Source organism: Dromiciops gliroides, chromosome 6, assembly GCF_019393635.1.
Source record: "Dromiciops gliroides isolate mDroGli1 chromosome 6, mDroGli1.pri, whole genome shotgun sequence".
Taxonomy (NCBI): Eukaryota; Metazoa; Chordata; class Mammalia; order Microbiotheria; family Microbiotheriidae; genus Dromiciops; species Dromiciops gliroides.
In genome coordinates, this window is record NC_057866.1 from 4,795,489 (window position 1) to 4,815,662 (window position 20,174).

Sequence of the window (20,174 nt, forward strand, 5' to 3'; positions counted from 1 at the left end):
ACATCCGACACACCAGGCAGACAGGGCAGGTGCCCACACCAGCACCTTTGGGAAGTCAAAAGGGAATATTAAGTCTTCTTAGCTGTGGGGGCACATGGCTTGGCCCCTAAGTGCCTACAAATCTCAAACCAGTAGCTATTTTTTATTTGAAAATGAGAACACGCCTTTCTTTTGTCTGTTGGTTTTGCTTCCTAAAATTGTGCTTGGTCCCTGTTCTTTGGGATTGAACAGATTGAAATGAGTTTCACTAAGCTGAAAACTCCATTGAAGGGAGCCTGGCACTAACTTGAAAGGTATTTCTGCAGATGATCTCACTCCCTTCCCCCATGCGCCTATGAGGAAGAGAGCTTGTGAATCTGAAGCATGAGCAGAGGAGAGGTCACCTGGGCCTCTGAAGATGGGAAACTTTTTGTGGGGTTGTAAGTGTACAGATTGCCCTAATATGTCGCCAGCATTATTTCTGAATTCAAAGGCTGTGTCCCCTCATTTTGTCCCATGTTTTCAGTTCTGGGATTGGCTGGACAGTTTCTGGTGTTGTCGCGAACCTTTAACCCCAGTGTGACACTGGATTGGAAGAGTATCTCTGAAGGGAACTAGCGTGGTGGACTCATGGGGATGCCAGATAGATTCCTATGGTAATATTGTCCAATCTGGGAGATTGATTTTCCTTGCAAATACCTGGAATCCATCTTGAATATATGTTTCACTTAATTATTGAAAGGTCTATTTCAGTGATTCATTGACAACCAAAGGCCTTGGCTGGAAGCATGAGCCAGTTGGAACTTTTGTCCATCCTTTGGTGTTTGAAGTTTAACCAGAGTAGAGAAAGCTCTGATTTGCTGTTGCTTCATGTTTTAAATAGATTTTTAATCTGCATGGAAATGCAGTAAAATGGAGTTGAATCATTTTCTGTAGGATGCAGGAATGATGTCAGCCCTGTTTCCTGGGATGTGTGTGTGTGTGTGTGTATGTGTGTGTGTGTGTGTGTGTGTGTGCTCGTGTTCAAGTGTGCACAAGCAAACCAACCTGTGGAGGGAATCACTGAGCAGAATGCCTTTCATTGCATGTGGGGATTCATGAATAAGGGCTACCTGGGGCAGGAGGATGACCACACTGTTCAGCTTTAGGGACTTGTTTCTAGAAAAGTGCATGGGGAAATTCCAGGTTGGCAGATGTCCAGACATTTCACATGCCATGAGGCATGTTGAGGTATGGCACCATTGTGGACATATGGAAAGAAAGCTATACCTAATCTGTACTTGGGGAACCATTGACTATGGTTTGAAGTTATGTTATACATCTCAGTAAACAGAACGCACTTGGGTATTGGTTTTAACCTTGGTGAGAGAGCCATAGGAACTTTTGTTTTTTTGTTTTTCTGGAAAGCTACTTGACAAAGTAATTCTAAGAATAGTTGGGTCTTAGCTGGATGGGGGGAGTGCTGGTGCAAATAATTTTTCTTAAGAGGCCTGTTCTGGGTTCTCCAATGATGGACTTTATGTAATGCTCAGGCCTGTAGCTGTGTGAAAAATGTGAGATGTACACACAGGCCATTGGACCACTGGTAACTGTTGCTCATTCCAGTGACTGGTTAATTGATCAGGTAGCATATGTTAAACATAGAAACGAATCTGCTGATGGAGCTTCTTGGTATACAGTGAGATACATTGTACTGTGGCACAGTCAGGGGGTGGGGAAGCACAACACTGAGAAGCCATTGTCTACAGCTGAGTACTTATTAGATGATTTCCTCTTGACCCACTTTGTCCAGTGAGATTCTGAAATCCCAGCGTGTTTGCCCATGGATGGTCTAGTTGGACCAGACTGGCTTTGTGATTTGAAGATGGGGGGGAGGTATAAGGGGAAGGTAGGAGGGTAGGGAGAGAGATTTTTTTTCCTATGAATAATTGCAGTCCACAGGAAGTAGTTTAAGCTGATGAATGCTAATATTGTTGGACCCTCCTCAACAGAAGGTGATAGATAGCCAGAGCTCTCGGTGCCTTTGCTCTGCTATTTTGTAGAACAGTCCCAGTCATTGATGTACCTAGGCTCTCCTTTTTCACTTCCCCCACTGGAGTTGCTTCTGGCCTCACTGTGTAGAAGGGAAGGGATGGAAACTCCTCTGTTACTCTCTGATCTGGAAAGTCTAAGGTTAATGAAAACTTGATTATGATCAAAGCTCACACAACGTCATGATTTCATCCCACCAATCCCTGGACACTAGCTCAAGGGGCCACCCCAGGAAGCAGAAGGAGGCAATTTAGGGCAAACACAAAGGACTGCTCTTCCTAGGCAGGATTGTTGCCCTAAGAGTTGGTTGCCCCTAAAAATATATCATTTCATGAACAGTTGGGGTGAATTCATGGATGATAGGTCTGAAGAGAAATTCAAAAAGAAAGAAAGCTCGAAGTGCTTGGAGAATATCCTGAAAGCCCCCCAGGAAGCATTTCCCAGCAGGTTTGCCAAAGACCAAGCCCTGGGCTAGAGGAACCCTTGGTTCTAACCCAGTTTGGCCTTTTGTGCATTTGATGTTCTCAAGTTAGTATCCTGGCACAATGGAACACAGTGATTTCTGAAGTTTGCATTGTATAGTTCTCCTCGGTAGCCAACCCTGAAATTTTACTTACAATAAGACCTGGATTTTTTTTACAGGCTCCCATTTTGAAACCAAAGATTTAGCCCTCATGCTGTTTTGTCTAACTGTGAGCTCTCTTTTATCTGAAGAATGCCTACCCATAAAGGAGGTTTTTTTTTAATATTCAGAGTAGTTGGACTTAACTTTGTTTAGATGACACAAAAACTAATTCCTTGCTCCTTAATTATTTTCATGTGGTTGTCATCAGGGAGGCTACTAGAGGGCCCTGGTGACTTTTGTAGTTGTTTTTTTCTTGATACTCAAGTGGCTCATCCACTTTGTGCATTAATTTCACTAAGTGTGTTTCCCCTGCAATTACTGTCTGAGAGAGTCACTACTGGCCGGGTGGTAAAAGTCAGAATCAACTCTTTCTCTTTGGATTAAATGTTTGCTCAAAAGATAGTCTGGTCCCCTAAACAAAGTAATTTCACCATCAAAGACTGAGGGGTTTTTATTTTTTAGCAAAACCTTTTGAAATCTGTCTTCTTGCTATTTTCCTAAGAGACTAAATATCTTATAAACACTTCTCCAGCTGTGCCTTCTGAATAGAATGGTTAAGATTTGATTTATCCCTCCATGTGAACATTCACCATTTTCTGCTCCACTAGATTGAAATTATTGACAGGTTGACCAACCCCAGTAAGGAGGGGGCAGGGCAGGAGGGAGGAGGGAGTAGGAGAACTCCAACTTCCTTAGAAGGTCATGTGACCTGGTAAAAGCTTGCTGCCAACTCTCCCTCCTTAGTGTTGCCCTTCACCTCTCAACAACTCTGTCCTCCGTTCTGAAATGAGAGCCCATCCTAGATGAGCTCTATGCTCCCTTCCAGCCCCACCACCTGTATTTCTATGATTCTGGGAGACTGCATTTCTGTGTGACATAAAGAAGCTGAATGGGGGTCCGGGCTGCCTAGCAGGGACTGTGTGGGAATACTTCTACTCACATTGGGTCTCTGAGTTCACTGATGTGGGCATTCACTCCATCATTCCATGGATAATTATGGACACATGAAAATGGAGGAGCCTAGCTGTGATACTGAGGAAAAGCCACCAAATGTGGAGACAGGGGACCTGAACTCAAGTTTTGGCTCTATTACTCAATACTCATGTGACCTTGGGCAAGTCAAATCATCCTCTCTGCCTCTGCTTTCTTCTCTGTAAAGAAGGCATTGGACTTAATGATTCTTAAGTGCTTTCCTAATCTAAAACAGCCTAAGCAAGACCCCTTGGATCTTCCAAGTTGATAATGGTCCCAAGAAGAATGAGTTTCTGGTCATTATTTGTTTAACTATTCTATAGTTTCTTTTTTCTTTTCTTGTTTTTGGTGTTAATAATTGTGTACTTTTATTTATTTACTTATTTGCTGGGCAATGAGGGTTAAGTATCTAGTAAGTGTCAAGTGTCTGAGGCTGGATTTGAATTCAGGTCCTCCTGAATCCAGGGCCGGTGCTTTATCCACTGGGGCCACCTAGTTGCCTCCAATAATTGTGTACTTTTTTTGTTTTTTGTTGTTGTTGTTGTTGTTGTTTTTTAGTGAGGTAATTGGGGTTAAGTGACTTGCCCAGGGTCACACAGCTAGTAAGTGTATGTTAAGTGTCTGAGGTCGAATTTGAACTCAGGTACTCCTGTCTCCAGGGCCGGTGCTCTATCCACTGCGCCACCTAGCTGCCTCCAATAATTGTGTACTTCTAAAAAAGAATTCCAGAAACACAGAATCTCAGAGTAGGAAGTAGATGAATACCATCTAAACCAAACCTTATAAGAAACAACATAATTTCTCTGTCCAACATTGCCAACAAATGATCATCCATCTTTGGATTGACGACTTCAAGCCATGGGGAGTAACAACGTTATAATTACCTGACACATAGTAAACTCTTATAAAGGGTGTTGCAGATTCACTGGTCTGGGAATTACATTCACCAGCAAAATGTCAGGTGTAGTCTCTATATCTATATTTGGTTTGTTCACTAACTACATTTCCCATAATGTTCACCCTTTACTTTCTCCTAGAAATCCATCCCTTTTTAATAAGGAATTACAAGGGAGAGACGGTGGAGGGAATGACCAAAATCACTACCTCCTGACTTTGGGAAAGTTTTTGGAGTTTTGGATAGTTCAGGTTATTAAGTGTTGTTTTTTCATATATGGAGGCAGAATTTTCCCGTTTTTGCCTTCTAGTCATCATTCCTACTTGCTTACTCTGGAATCAAGTAGAATAATTTAAATTCCTTTTTTGCATGAAAAAAGGCTGAAACTTATAGTTTCTGTATATATGCAGAATGGTACAATTCCTCCAAACTATGTTTATAAGGAATAGTTTCTAGCTCTCTAGTTAGTGACTGTGCATTCCATCTCAGCTTTTAATAGCTCATCATCACAAAGTTGGTGACCCTAGTCACTAACCTTTGCACATGCTCCAGTTTCTTTTCCTTCCTAAAATATAGCATCCCCAGAGAACACAAGTGTGCCTGTGCTCTCCCCAGGACAGAGTTCAGCAGGGTTATTGCTGCCCTCATTATTCTATAGTTTCTTAATCATACAAGCCAATAATTCAGCAGTTGCCTGGCTGTGATCCTCAAAATACAGATACTCACATCACATGTGTATTGGGTACAACAGTGAGGATTGAACAATTATAAAGTTGGAAGGGAACTGAAAAATCATATTGTCCAACCTACTATAGCAGGACTTCTTAAACTTTTTCCACTCTTTATCCCTTTTTGCCTGAGAAATTTTTATACGACCCCGGGTACATAGGTATACAAAATAGCTATATGTAACCTTTTACTGTTGCCAAATTGTTCACAACCCCAACATTCAGTTATGTGACCCCATATAGGATCACAGCCCAACTAGTCACTATACAATATAAAGATTCCTCTTTTACTTTATTTTTTCAATTAACAAGCATTTATTTTCTTTCTCTCCCTCTCCCCCATTGAAAAAAAGTAGAAAAAAATTAAACCCACAAGGATCTTTTTGTAGTATCTCTGATTACCCGATCACTTCAACTTTGCTTGAATACTTTCAATAATGGTGAGCTCATTACCTTAAAAGGCAGCCCATTCTATTATTGCATGGTTCCTTTCACACACCGATTCTCCTTCTATCTTCTATTTTTTGGGGGAGGGGGCAGGTTTATTTTGGTTTTTGGTGGGGCAATGAGGGTTAAGTGACTTGCCCAGGGTCACACAACTAGTAAATGTCAAGTGTCTGAGGCCAGATTAGAACTGAGATTCTTCTGAATCCAGGGCCGGTTCTTTATCCACTATGCCACCTAGCTGCCCCCATCTCCTTCTATCTTTTAGGACAATCCAGAATTCTAATTTTAAATTAGAAGACCCCCAGGTCTTCTTTTCTCACCTCCTCCTCTTTTAACCATCCTCCATGTGACATAGTTTTGAGACCTTCCATCAAATTGATCTCCCTCTTCAAGGTGCCCTCCAGAAAGTGGGTTCCCTCTCCTTGGAAGGCTTTGAGCAGTGGGAGAAGGATCAATTGTAAAGTTTGCTATAGTAGGGATCTGTATCAGTTGGACTAGATGTTTACTGAGGTCCCTTCTAACTTTCAAATTTCATGACTCTGTCATCCCTTTCAGTGCCTTTCTTGAAATGTCATCCATGAAATAGAACAGGATTGTTCAGAAGTGTCCTGACCTGGGCTGTGAACACCAGGATTTCTCACCAATCATCTTAGACCACTGTACTTTTCTTAATTCAGTTTAAGATTGCACTGACTTTGGCAGCAGCTTCAGCCCAGTGGCTCACGAGGAGCCATCTAGCAGTTAGGCCCCCTCACCTCCTCGTCCTTTTGTTCATTGAACTTCTGTCAGCTCAGGTGTTCCCAATCCTGTATTTATGTAGATTATTCTTAAATATCCAAATTTCATAAATTAAACTCGACCCTGTTCAATTCTGTCTCGTTAGTTCTAGCCCTGCATTTCCTCCTGCCAAGATCTCTTTGAATCCTCATTCCCTTGTCCAACTTGTTCTTGATATCCTGCCTGGTTTTGGATCATGTGAAAAAATTGAATGGTGTGTTTTCTGTCTTCCTATTAATAAAAATAACTGACATTTATATTGTGCTTTAAGTCTTGCCCAGCAAATTACCTTCTCTCACTCTACCCTCACAGCCACCCTAGGAGGGAGTTATCCTAGTTTTATAGATGAGGAAAAAAGACCAGAGAAGTCAAGTGACTTGTCTAGGGTCACACACCTAGTAAGTGTCTGAGGAAGGATTCAAATCTAGTCCTCACTGGAAGCCATGCAATGAACAGATCAGGACCAAGGACAGGTACCTGTAACTTAACCACTGGAGATGTCCCTCCCAATAGACATTGGCTATGGCCAATGATTGGAGTATGGCTATGCAGCTACAACCCCTCCTTCCCCATTTATATCTGATCCATGCAGCTTTCTCTGTCCCCCTTTTCAAAAAGTGATCCCTTTGAGTTGTTATGGCTCTTTGTCCTTCACCCTCTAATTGATATTATGTTTATTTCATGTCCTCTACTAGATTGTGTGCCCTTTTTAGACTGGGTCTTATTTGTTTTTCTTTCTACCCAAAGCCAAAGACTTTGCATGTTGTAAGTGCCCCACTAACATTTCTTGAATTTAACTCAACAGCCATATTTCCCTATCTAATCTAAAAGAATATTAACATTAGGCTGAATTAACAGGTAACATTTAGGTAGCATTTTAAGTTTGCAAAACACTTTACCTAGTGTTTTATCTAATCAGCAATTTCTGAGATCAGTGCTATTATTCTCCCCATTTTGCAGATATGGAAACTGAGGCTCAGAGAGTGAAGTGATTTGCCTGTGGTCATGCATCCAGTCAGTATCTAAAGAGGTATTTGAACCTGTCTCCCTAAATCCCAAGCATAATGCTCTAGCCACTGCACCAGCTGTTTCTAATAGCATGAGGAATTTTTGTCAGATACCTCGATGAAATTGAGATAGTCTGTGTCTACATCGTTTCCTTGATCTATCAATCAAGCCACTCTATTGTGAATCTTAATTTACTTTCTTGATTAAATATTTTTAATTATCTTGACTAAAGACCAAACTCTGGTTAATGAAAGGAGGAGGGAAAAATGAGTAAATTTTGACTTAGGCTCCTGTTTCCACTTTTTTTCTGTCAAGGCTGATGTTGTGTTTTAAGTGTGATGCTCCTAGGGAAGTACCTGCCTCCAGACTGTCCAGACCTTGATTTCACATCTGAAACCCAGGCTGAGGAAATATATTCCGCTTGCTGCCACCTGGAATGGAGCATAAGCCCTTCCTTCAAATAACAAGTGAATTCTTTCAGAAAATATAGTTTTATGATAGACTGTGTGCAGGGACTCGTGTCTGATATTGTGGAGAATGGAGAAATGGGGAAGACACTGTTTCTTCCTTGAAGATTATAATCTAGCAGAGCAGATAACACATGGGAGCCAATTACTCTTGCAATAATGGGAAAGAAATCATTTTTCAATAGTAGTTTCCAGAGTTTAAAAGTAAGATCCTATGTGTGTATGGCACATGTAAGACAGATACAAAGTGTTATGAGAGGGGGAAGTCAAGTACATTAGGCATGATGTGAGAAGGCTTCCTGGAGGAGGCATCACCAAGCTGGACCTTGAATAATATTATGATAAAAGTATATATAGAACCCCTAGAGCATGAATTTACTAATTATTATTCCTTTCCACTAGCCTTCTGTAACTTTAATGTTAACAACATTAGTTATAATAAATATTAGCCATATTAAAAATATTAGTCACAGATCACTGCAGCACAAAAAATAATGTATCAGCGAATATGAGTATTAATAAGACAATGGTGCCTTCAGGACCTGATTCCCTTAAATTACTCTTCAGTTTTCATTGAATTGATAAACTCCACAGAACTTCCAGAGGGCCTGGCTAAGGAGCTTAGGGAGACATTGGGTAATCGGAAGCAGAGGTTGGAGCTCTCCAAAGGACCCCACTCATCTTCCCTGGCCACCCCCTCACTTGTGTGAAGCACCAGGCTTGACTGCTCCAGGAAGCCAATGTCCCAGATGGAGGTCTGGAGTGGAACTCAAACCTGGAGAAGGTGACCATTCAGGCCTTGCTTCCTCACTTCACCTGATTCTAATATGGAAACATGCACCATGTCTAACTTGTTCTTGCTATTCTCCCCATGCCCCGCCTCCGAGCTTCTTCTTTTTTTTAATTAATTAATCAATTTTAGTTTTCAACCTTTGTTTAGATAAGATTTCCAATTTCAAATTTTTCTCCCTCCCTCCCCTCCCTCCCCCTCTCCCCTAGACAGCAGGTAATCTGATATAGGTTTTATATATGTATATAAATATATATATATATATATATAAAATAACATTCAACATATTTCTGCATTAGTCACATTATACGAGAAGAATCAGAGCAAAAAGGAAAAATCTCAAAAAAAAGAAAACCAACAGCACCAAAACCAAAAGAACTAGTATGGTCCACTCAGCGTCCATATTCCACAGTTCCTTTTTTTTTCTGGATTTGGAGAGGCTTTTCCATCATGAGTCCTTTGGAATTTCTTGTACTGTTGGATTGGTGAGAAGAATCCAGTCTATCACAGTTGATCAGCACACAATGTGGATGACACTGTGCACAATGTTCTCCTGGTTCTGCATCTGAGCTTCTTCTTGCCCTCATTTGGGTGGACTCTTCCCATGCGTGGATGATCAGAACCGTGCATACAGGCCTGTTTGGGAGACTTTTGTTTGAACCAAGAGAAAATTTGTGCAGACTCAGGAGAAGTCTAATCTCGGGCCAATTTTCTCATTTTCTGGTAATCTACAAATGAGGTCCTGAGATTATGGGTCCCAGAGTGTCAAGGCTTGAGGCCAGGTCCTGTCAATGCCCCCTCATGCACATTTTCAGGGACCTCCTTGTGCTTGAAACACAGCACATCTCACTGATCTGAAGGCTGGAGGTTTTGCTGCATCTGACCTGCTGACTAAGTGCATCTTCAGCCTTCCAGCAGCTGGACACTTGCCACTTGCATGTTGTCTAGTTAAGTCAGCTCAACAAAATCCCTTCAGGGTGGCAAGGGGTTAATGTCATTAGCCTCGTTTCTTACCTTGCTTTTGTATCTCATGTTTTATACACCCATTATTTTTAGCCAAAAACTAAAAACAAGTCAACAAGGAAATCCAGTATTATTTCATGGTATGTCTACTGACATGTGAGGGCAACATTTTCTCCATAAAGCCTCAAACATTGAGATTTGGACCTAGGTTTTCCCAAACTGGCTTGATGAGTGTTGAGAACCAATGGGCTAACTATCTGTACAGTCTCTGAGCCCACCTCTGGAAGGACCCCCCTGCTCCCCCCAGCCTCTTGGAACCCCCTGCTGCCAGTAAGGCCAGCTATTCCACACACCTCCCCTCTTAGCTCTCTTCCTCTTTGAAATAGCTTTGTATTTATTTAATTGTGTTGCAATAATTCTCTTGTCCCAGGACTGTTTTCTTTTTGTCTCTGTATCCCCAGCAGCAATCCCAAAGCCTTGTACATAGTAATAAATGCATGGAAGCTAGGTAGCACAGTGGATAGAGTACTGGCCCTGAATTCAGGAGGACCTGAGTTCAAATCCATCCTCAGATACTTGACACTTACTAGCTGTGTGACCCTGGGCAAGTCACTTAACCCCGATTGCCAGAAAGAAAGAAAGAAAGAAAGAAAGAAAGAAAGAAAGAAAGAAAGAAAGAAAGAAAGAAAGAAAGAAAAAGAAATTAATAAATGCATGGAGCAGAATGTACCCAAGGCCCCAGAGGAGCAGAAAGCCAGTTGAAGACCCCACCTTGGGTAAAAAAAACTCACTCCCCTTTCTCCTTTTGATTGATGTCAACAAAAGCCGTTTGAGTAGAGGCTTCCTTTCCTAAGCATTAGGTTTGGGTGGTGGAGTGGCTTTCTTGGGAGACAGGAGACAAATACCAGGGTTTTGCCCAGAAATCAAAGGGTTCTTTTTTTAATCATTTCTGCAAACTCAGAATGTCATTTATTCATTTTGTACTCAAACAGTTTGAAATGGCGATGACTCAAATTTGAGCAAAAAGGGTTAGGAAAAAACCGTGCGTGTGTGTGTGTGTGTGTGTGTGTGTGTGTGTGTGTGTGTGTGTGTGTGTGTGTGTTTAAGGCTTGAGATTCACTGAATATTCTGTGTGGATAGGGCTATGCTCCAGTCATCAGGAGCTGCCTATTAGGTTTATTTAAAGGTAATTTGCTGTGAGTTAGCTGCTTAATGACAAAGCTGCTTGGAGTGTGTAGATGACAGGCCTCTCTTGCCAGAGCCGCCCACTGCCACCAGCACACAACCTCTCTTGGCCTGGGCCCCTACAAAGCCTGGTGGCCTCTAATCTTCTTACATTGATTAGCTTTGTTGAGGGGAAATGAGGAGGTGAGATGAGATGACCCCAAAGCCCCTTCTAGCTCTCACTTTCTGGGACTCCAGATAATGCCTGAACACATGAACCTTCAGGGAGTTTTGCTTCCTTAGTAGACAGTCATCAGTCATTCAATCAACCAACCATTCAGTCAAAGATCATGGATTATTTTGAAATATAATAGATATGGGGCCTGGAAAAACTGATCATCAGACAGTTGATAGATAAGTGTTGTAACCCAGTGTCATATAACTATTTAGCATGTTTGTTAGTGGAAAGAAAAGGGGATAAATGAAGTGATGCATCATGGGACTGGGAGAAAAAACTCAGGCTTGGATTCAATGCACTGAAATACTGACTGCTACTTAATGTCCATGTGGCATTGACAAACTCAGTTCCCTCCCTGGGTCTCAGTTTCCTTAGATGGATAACATGGGGCTTGCACTACATATCCTCTACACAGTTGATGAGTCTATGCTGGGGGAATGTTGGGCTTAAGAAGCATACAGTCTAGAACTTCTAGACAGTGGTAGTACAGGCTGACTCTATTCGCTAGTCAAGACTTCTAAAAGTAACATTTCCCAGCCTTTAGTACAGTTCCAAGAACATCATGAGTGCTTAATAAATGTTTGTTGATTGACTTTATGTGAGCATGGATGACAGCAGAAAGGATTCTGTCTCTATGCCATTGCATGAACTGACTAACACTGGCTTGACCCTCTGCTGCTTGACTTACCTTCTGTCAAATGAAGAGATTCAATTATGGAATCTCTATGCCCTGCCAGCTCTGAGCCCTGTGAGGCAAATGACCCCAAAGCAGTAAGTTCCCTAATGTTCAAAGCAGCAAACTTCTCTGGTAGCCCTGAAACCAGCCCCTCTGTGGCCCAGAAGCTCTGGTCCTGTGAACTTCTGAGACACCAGATCTTCTCCTTAACACATTTTGGCCTCTGTTGACAGAACCCCATGGTTAGGATTTCTCCCAAGACAGTGGTCAAGTTGGCAGAAGAGAAAAAGAAATATATTGTGGCCAAGGTCCTGTGGTCTCTTTTCATTGATTAAGTTTGTGAGCCCAGGAAGATGACTTGTGTGTAAGCCAGAAGCAGATCCGGCTAAATGGTGAAAGTGGGAAGAAAATGTTCGGAGAAGGAAGAAGAGGTGATACTTGGGGATTTATCTGTTGTTTAACCAGCTTTGGGTCCCAAAATGAAATCCCTCTTGCTCACACTGCATGATGCCATCCTGTCCCCAAACCTTCCAATTCACTGAGTCTCCATGAGTTAGAGCCATGAGCCTCTCCTTTGATCAGGGAAAGGAGAAGCAACAGCAATGCAGTGGAAAGAATTCTGTAGGGGGATGCGAGTCTCTGAGCTCAACCTGCCATCTGCTGCTTATTTCTTTGTGACCCTGGGCAAGTGATTTGACCTCTCTGTACTTCATTTTCCCCTTCTGTAAAATAAGGGAGTTGCTGTAGAGGCGACAACAAGGATTGATCAAATACTTGCTGAGTTAGAGGCCCTGTTTTGGTATTGGGTGAACATAGACAAAAACAGCACAATCCCTGCCCTCAGAGAGTCTGCTTTCTGACCTCCAGTCCAAATGTATGATCCTTTGGTGAAAGTATGAAGAGAGTATGGTTTTAGCAAGAATCATCCATCTGCAATCTGGATAGATCTAAGGAGGAAGAAGAGACTCCAGGGTGGCTGCCCAGCAGAAGACACCTTGTCCTAGTCTTCCCTGCCAAGCTTGGGCTGAGGAGAGCTTAGTTTTGAGTGACTGGAGTGGCCAGCAGTAGAAGGAGTGAGCTCCAGGTTCCTAGAAAAGGAGCAATAGTACTTGGCGGTGACAGATAAGTTCTAGGGTAAGAAAGTGAGGGAAGAGACAGCCACATGTTCAGGGAATGTAAGAGCAAAAGGAAGGAGCCTGGATCAACACAAAGCCAGGTAGTGGGGCCAAGAAAAGGCACTCTTGTTTTAGGAGGGTCTGGGAGTGAATGAGTGAGCAAGAGGAATAAGAGAGAGAGGAAGGGAAAGTGATGAGAAAAGTGTCCTGGAGAAGACAGGCACCAGTGAGAAGCATCCAGGGCAAGGCAGGCAGAAGCCTTAGCTCCAGAGAGGACAAAGTGCTGGTCTTCCTGCACGTCCTTCCCTGCAGGGAAGGGGGAGATGCTGTGTCCAGGGGAGGTGCTTCAAGGTAGATGCTCTTTACCCCAGGAAATGAGACCACCTGTGAACAATGGAAGGGAAAAAATGATCAGAAATACATGCTGGAGTGACCAGGCCAAGTGTCTATGAGAGCAAATCAGGGTTGCTGGAGTTATCTGACCTAGAATATTAAAAATGTGTACATACTCTGGGCAAGGCTTAGTGAACCAGTACGATTTCTAAGTACCCTACCTTAACCTCCAAGCACCGCACACACCCCAACCCCCACCCCGGAAAGTCTACTCGAGACTATATTGGTAGGAGTTTCTTATACAAATGAAATCACAGGTCCAGACCAGAGAAATCAACATGAGACCACCTGGCCCAGATTAAAATATTATTGGGAAACATTTAACAAAATAAATAAAAAGACAATAGAACACAGATAATACTAATATGTGGTTTTCTAAGTCAGTATGCAGCCAACAGGGATCTTTATGTACAGTTCAGTGGTCCCCATTTCTACTGGAGTTGTATAGCCTAGGTCTAGACAGATAGATGACGACAATGATGACAACGACTCTTGTTGGTTTAGTGCCTTAGAATTTACAAAGTGTTTTTCTCCCAGCACTGTGATATGGGGGATGTCTGAATTCATATCTTGATTTTACAGAGAAGAGACAATGTGGCATAATGGAGAGTGCTTGACTTGGAGATGAGAATTGATTCCTACTTTTGACACTAACTAGCTATGTGGCCTCAGAGAAGTCCTTTAATCTCTGTGCCACAAGCACCTGCATAGGGTTTGTCAACAAAGTCCTGGACAATTTAGGATCTATGTTGGAATCACCATACAGCGGCTCTTGTAGCCCTGCTGCCTAAATCCCAGATCCCAGAAGCATTCATAGCTTGAGAGCCACAAGGGATGTTTGAGCTCTTTGAGTTCAAACCCTTTATTTCCCAGAGGAGGAAAACAAAGCCTGTTAGGGGAAGAGACTTCCCCAAAGTCACTCCAGGACCATCTGTGGGTGGGATTCAGACTCAGGTCCTTAGGCTCCAGATCTAGGGCTCTTTCCAGCAAACAGCATTGCCTCTATTTTATCTGCCATATCTTGTTTCTAACTCCTTTTCTCTCCCTTATCTCTCCCTTCCTGGCTTTTCTGGCTTCATTCAAATCCCAGCTAAAATTCCATCTCCTACAAGAAGCCTTTCCCAATCCCCTTTAATGCTAGTGCCTTCCCTGTCTTAATTATCTCCAATTTATTCTGCATATAGCTTGTTTGTCCATCCATGTTTGCACGTCGTATCCTCCCTTAGACAGGAGCTCCTTCAGATCAGGGGATATCTTTTGCCTTTCTTTGTGTCTCCAGTGTTTATCACAGTGCCTGGCACGTTGTAGGTACTTAATAATTACTTGTTGACTGACTTTCTCTGCCCTAAATACAAAGCCAGTGAATGGTCTCTAAGGTTTTCAGTGGTCTCCTGGCACACTGGTGTAAGTATTCAGAAAGACAAAGGCTGGGTTAAGGGCCAGGCAATTTGAGGGAAGAAGCTCCCTTGTCCATGACATGGTCTGAGGACCATGAATGATGCTCCATAGCGGCCTTGATCTTGCACCAGAGCTAAGCAGGTCTCCACCCTCCACCCCCGCCTACCAGGGGATCATGAGAATCAGCCTTTTAGCAATAAGGATGAAGCTGCTCTCCTGGTCCTGGAGGACTCTCAGCAATCATAGAATTTCCTCCTTTACTCCAAGCAGAAGTAGCCATTATGCCGTAACCTAAGCTCCTGCCAAAGAGCCAATGTTGGCGGTGTTGAGCCATGGGCATGGACAGGATGAGGCTTGTGAGTACCACCAGTGCCCCCCCCCCCCGTGATACATGTCACTCTCTTTGTTCAACAACATGATATATATCACAAAAAGGGCCCTCCTGGGATGTCACCCCTCCCTCTATGGAGCCTGCCTCACCTGGCCATGTCCCATGTGCTGCCAGCACAGCACTGAGCTCTGTCCTTAGTGCCCATCTCATTCTCCCTTGTGGCAGACTCCCTTAGCTCCATGTCTGCCCTCCCAGTGCAATCAGATGAAAGAATCCTTGGTGGGGGGCACTGTGCCCACTCTCTTCTTGTTGCCCCACCCACCCACCCAGCACAGGACTGGGTTTAATAAATGTTCATTGGAGTGGACTGAATGGAGACGGAGATTTTGTTTTTGTTCAGGCATTAAAAGTGTGTGCACTTAAGCCTCATGACAATGTATTGTCTTAGATATTTGCTGATTGAAAAAAAGAAAATGTAACTTACAAAAGGAATGTGTCCCTTCTTGCAGTCCCCAGGGGCTATATTCTAGGCAGTCGCCAACCTTTTCTTTCCTAGTAAAAACTCGGCCACAAATTTTTGTCAGTAAGGCCTAATCTGGGTGGCTTTGCTACATTTCCCCATAAGGAGGGGAAGGAACACTGAGTGAAGGAGCCCAGGACCTTCCCTTAGCCCCAAATAACTAGTGATCATAGAACCCTAGATCTAGAGGGGGAGGCATGAGGTCCAATTCCCTTCCCCTCACCATCCCCACCATCTGGCTGATAAGAACACTGAGGCCTGGAGAGCATATCTGATTCCCCCATGGTCATGCAGGCAATTCGTTGCAGAGCTGGGATTCCCACCAAGGTCTTGGGACTCAGAGGTCAGCCCCCTCTGGGCCACTGCAGGCTGCCTGTCTGGATACAGGCCCATTTAACCAACTGAAGGGAAGCGCCATGTGTGCAAGGATTGCTTTTCCTATGTATCCCCAAACTCTAGGAGAGTGCCTGACATGGAGAAGGCACTCAATAAACTAAGCAGAACTGAGTTAAGCTCATGAAGTTCTTCCTGAGGACCAACTCTGCCTTGTTATTTGTACAGGAAGGAGAGGGATGGTGTGAAGAGCAAAGCCCAACTGGAGGAAAAGCTGGTCTTAGAACTGAAAAATATGAGGCCCAGAAACATGTGCCCCCCCTCCAGGGACATGTAGAACTCACCATTCATGGGCTCTGATGACCACCTAAAACTCTGAGCCCTTCCCCCTTCCAAGCTGACTCAGAAGCAAAGTCATTGTCTATAGTCTTTTCTAGGGAACAAAATTGGGGGGTTCCCATTGGGGAGGAACATACTGAAAATCCCCAGGAACTCATCAAGTTATTTGGGGATAGGTATAGCTTCAGAGCGGCTTACCAAAGAGCCCATCCAGAGCCTCTTGGGGGCCAAAGGAATGTCCTGCCCCTGAGAGGTGAGACATTGCCTCATGCTAAGTACCTACTATGTGTCAGGTGCTTCACAAATTTTATCTCATTCCATTCTTACAACAATCCTGGATGGATGATGTTGTCATTTTATCCCCATTTTGTAGATGAAGAAACAGAGGCAAACATGTCAAGGGACCTACCCAAGGTCACACATCTAGATCCCACCACTTCATAGGTGAAGCCCTGTTTCACATAGTCATTAGTTACACCCTGGAGATGGGTTATTTTCCTGAACCTCTAGTACTCTGTTGGTTGGGACAGACGTTTGGAAGACAATCTGTTCCGTGTTTGCGGATGGCCAACACTTTGTGTTAGGTTGCTTAGCAAGCACAGCTTGTTTCAGAGCAAGTTGCCAGTGTATTCCGCCGCTTCTGAGTTGCGAGTTGATGGGATTTGCAACAACGTCTTTCTGCTGAGGGTCCATCTCCATGAGGAATGGTTTTGTAAAAAGCCTGGAATGCACAGAGACAGCCTGTGTCAGGAAGTCCTGGGCTCATATCCTGCCTTTGACCCATACTGGCTTTAAGACCCTAAGCAAGTCACTCTTAGTGCTGTAAGTCCCTGTCAGAGATGCCAAGATGCAGAGAAGAAGCCAACCTGCAGCAGTAGATGAAGTTTCTTCACCTGAGTTCCCCTGCTGCCACTGAATCCCAAGTCTGGTAGCTGTAGTTCTCTCTGGAATGCACATCCCAGGACCTACTCCAATGCATGCCTTCCCTCTGTGGGCTGCCCAGCTATCTGCGTAGTCCCAGCACTGAGCCTCCAATGATCCTCTGGGGCCCACATATGCATCATGAAAAGATGGAACTATTTTTGCCTGAAGGAAATGTGTGGAGACCCTTCCTAGAGAAAATGGCATTCAGCTACACAGTCTTATAATAATCCTATACTGTCCAAAGTGCCCAAAGTACTTTGCTCTTTCATCTCCCTCTTCTTTAGAGCTAGAAATAGAAAGATATCAGGTCAAGGAACCTCTTTCCTCTTAAAACCTACAACTCAGAATGTGGGCATTCCCGCCTTGTTTAGCAGGCATTGCTGATGCCTTGGTCCCAGCATCTGTTGCCATGCTGGCTTTGGATTTCAATAAACAAAATTGCCTATTTGCTTTGAGTCCTTTAGCCCGAGCCCCCTGATTCATGCTGAGAGAGTGCTTCCCACTGATACTAGACCTTTGTTTAATGGGGGGACTGGGATGACTCAGCACAGCCACCATCAGCTGCCATCTGCCACCATCAGTGAGGCTAGTGACACCCTTCATAGAATGGTTTTATAGAGTGACAGCTCTGGGAGGGATCTCAGAGCTAAATGCATCCAGTCTAACCAAAGGCCCTTGTTTTACAAAAGAGGAAGCTTGTTGAACAGATCCAACTATTCTGGAGAGCAATTTGGAACCATGTCCAAAAGGCTTTAAAACTGTGCATACCCTTTGACCCAACAATATCACTACTAGGTCTATATCCCAAGGAGATCATAAAAAAGGGGAAAGGACCCATATGTACAAAAATATTAATGGCTGCTCTTTTTGTGGTGGCAAAGAATTGGAATTCAGGGGATGCCCATCAATTGGGGAATGGCTGAACAAGTTGTGGTATATGAATGTAATGGGATACTATTGTGCTGTAAGAAATGATAATCGGGGCAGCTAGGTGGCACAGTGGATAAAGCACCGGCCCTGGATTCAGGAGGACCTGAGTTCAAATCTGGCCTCAGACACTTGACACTTACTAGCTGTGTGACCCTGGGCAAGTCACTTAACCCTCATTGCCCCACCAAAAAAAAAAAAAAGATAAGGAGATGGATTTCAGAAAAACCTGGAAAGACTTACATGATTTGATGCTGAGTGAAATGAGCAGAACCAAGAGAACATTGTACACAGTATCAACAACATTGTGGGATGATCAACTGTGATAGACTTAACTCTTCTCAACAATACAAGACAATGCCAAAAGACTTACGTTGGAAAATTCCATCCACATCCAGAAAAAGAACTGTGGAATATGAACACACATTGAAGCATACGATTTTCACTTTTGTTGTTGCTTTTTTGTTATTGTTCTTGTTTATTCTGTCTTGTGGTGTTTTTTTCCTTTTTGTTCTGAGCCTTCTCTTACAACATGACTAATGTAGAAATATGTTTGATGTGATTATAATGTATAACTTATATCAGATTTCTTGCTTGCCTCAGGAGTGGGGAGGGAAAGGAGAGTAGGAGAAAAATTTGGAACTCAAAAAAAAAATCTTTACACGTAATTGGAGGGAAAAAAATTTTAAAAGAGAGGAAGTTTAACCAAGAGTAGGAAAGGGACCTACCTAATATGACCAGTGAATGAGGAGCAGCTGACACTCAGTCCCAGGTCTTTGGACTGCTGGCCAATCCACGGCTCCTTCCAAGGCTCTTTGACAAGGGCAGTCAGTATTTACTGGTGAGCATGTGTTTTGAGGAATTGTTTTCAGGAGCTTGATGTCTATATTAGTTTTCATTTATTTCCCTGCCATAGACTGCACCATTCAATCTGGTCTGAGCTCCTACATGTGATCATATTTACAAATACTTTGAGAAAGAGCTAGTGTGTGAGATAAACAAGTAGATACATGTCCTCCCTTTCCCTTGAGAAGAAAGAATCACCCCTTATAGTCAATTCTTAAACAGTTCCCTTTCATCCAAAAGAATGTAAGCTCTGGGAGGGCAGGGACTGTGTCATATTTGTCTTTGTCTCTCCATTAAGTGCCTGTCATATTTAATCAATAAGTACTGAAATTAATGACTAGATAAATGGACAATAGGTAAGGTAATGTGCATTTTTAAGTACTTACTGTGTGACAAGCACTATGCTAAGCACTTTACAAATATTATCTTGTTTGATTTTCACAACAAGGTAAGTGTTTCACTACTAGGTAAGTGCTATTATTATCTCCATTTTACATTATTATCTCCATTTTACAGTTGAGGAAACTGAGGCAGAGAGAGCAAGGACTTTTCCAGGGTCATACAACTGGGGTGTGTGGGTGTGTGTATGTATTTTAGACTAGATTTGAACTCAGGTCTTCCTAACTCTAAGCCCCGTGTTCTATCCATTGATCCACCTAGCATTCCTGGATGAATGATTAAATAAGTTACTCTCCCTTTACAGCATCTCTCAGTGTCATCCCTTCCTCTCCATTCCCACTCTCCTCTAAGACCTCATCATGTCACACTTAGATTTCTGAAGTAGCTCCCTAATGTTGCCATATCTCCTCTTCTGGGTGCCTTTTCACCCAGAGAGGTCTTTGTCCTTGTCTTCTCATTAAACCTCCCTTGAAGGGTCTTATCCATGTTACTTACAACGTATGTGACTTTAAGCAAGTCATGTCATCTCTGTAAGTCTTGGTCCCCTCATCTGTGTAAAATGAGGGACTTTTGGATGAGTTGGCCTTGGAGGTCCCTTCAAGCTCTTGAGGTATGTGTTTCTGAGTCCCTTGGTGGAACCAGCATTCTGAGAGTCTTCTTGTAGGTCTCTTCATGCTGTGTGGATGCCAGCAAAACATGTGGGCTGTTCCCTTGTCATTCCTTAGCTTTGCTCCTTAATTGGTCAGCCTCTCTAGCTAAAAAAGTGATTATTCCAATTACACTGGGCAGCAGGGCACTGCCAGCCCTGTTATCCCCATTCTATACTCAAGGACTCTGAAGCTCAGAGAGGAGAAATAATGCCTGCAGCCAAATGCCTCATAAGCATTAG

At 43.2% G+C, this 20,174-nt stretch overlaps 1 protein-coding gene across 4 annotated transcripts in view; it reads left to right on the forward strand.

The window, feature by feature from the left end:
• The window catches only part of SHANK2 (SH3 and multiple ankyrin repeat domains 2), a 692,308-nt gene that overhangs the window by 442,478 nt on the left and 229,656 nt on the right, over window positions 1-20,174 (forward strand). The window lies entirely within an intron of this gene.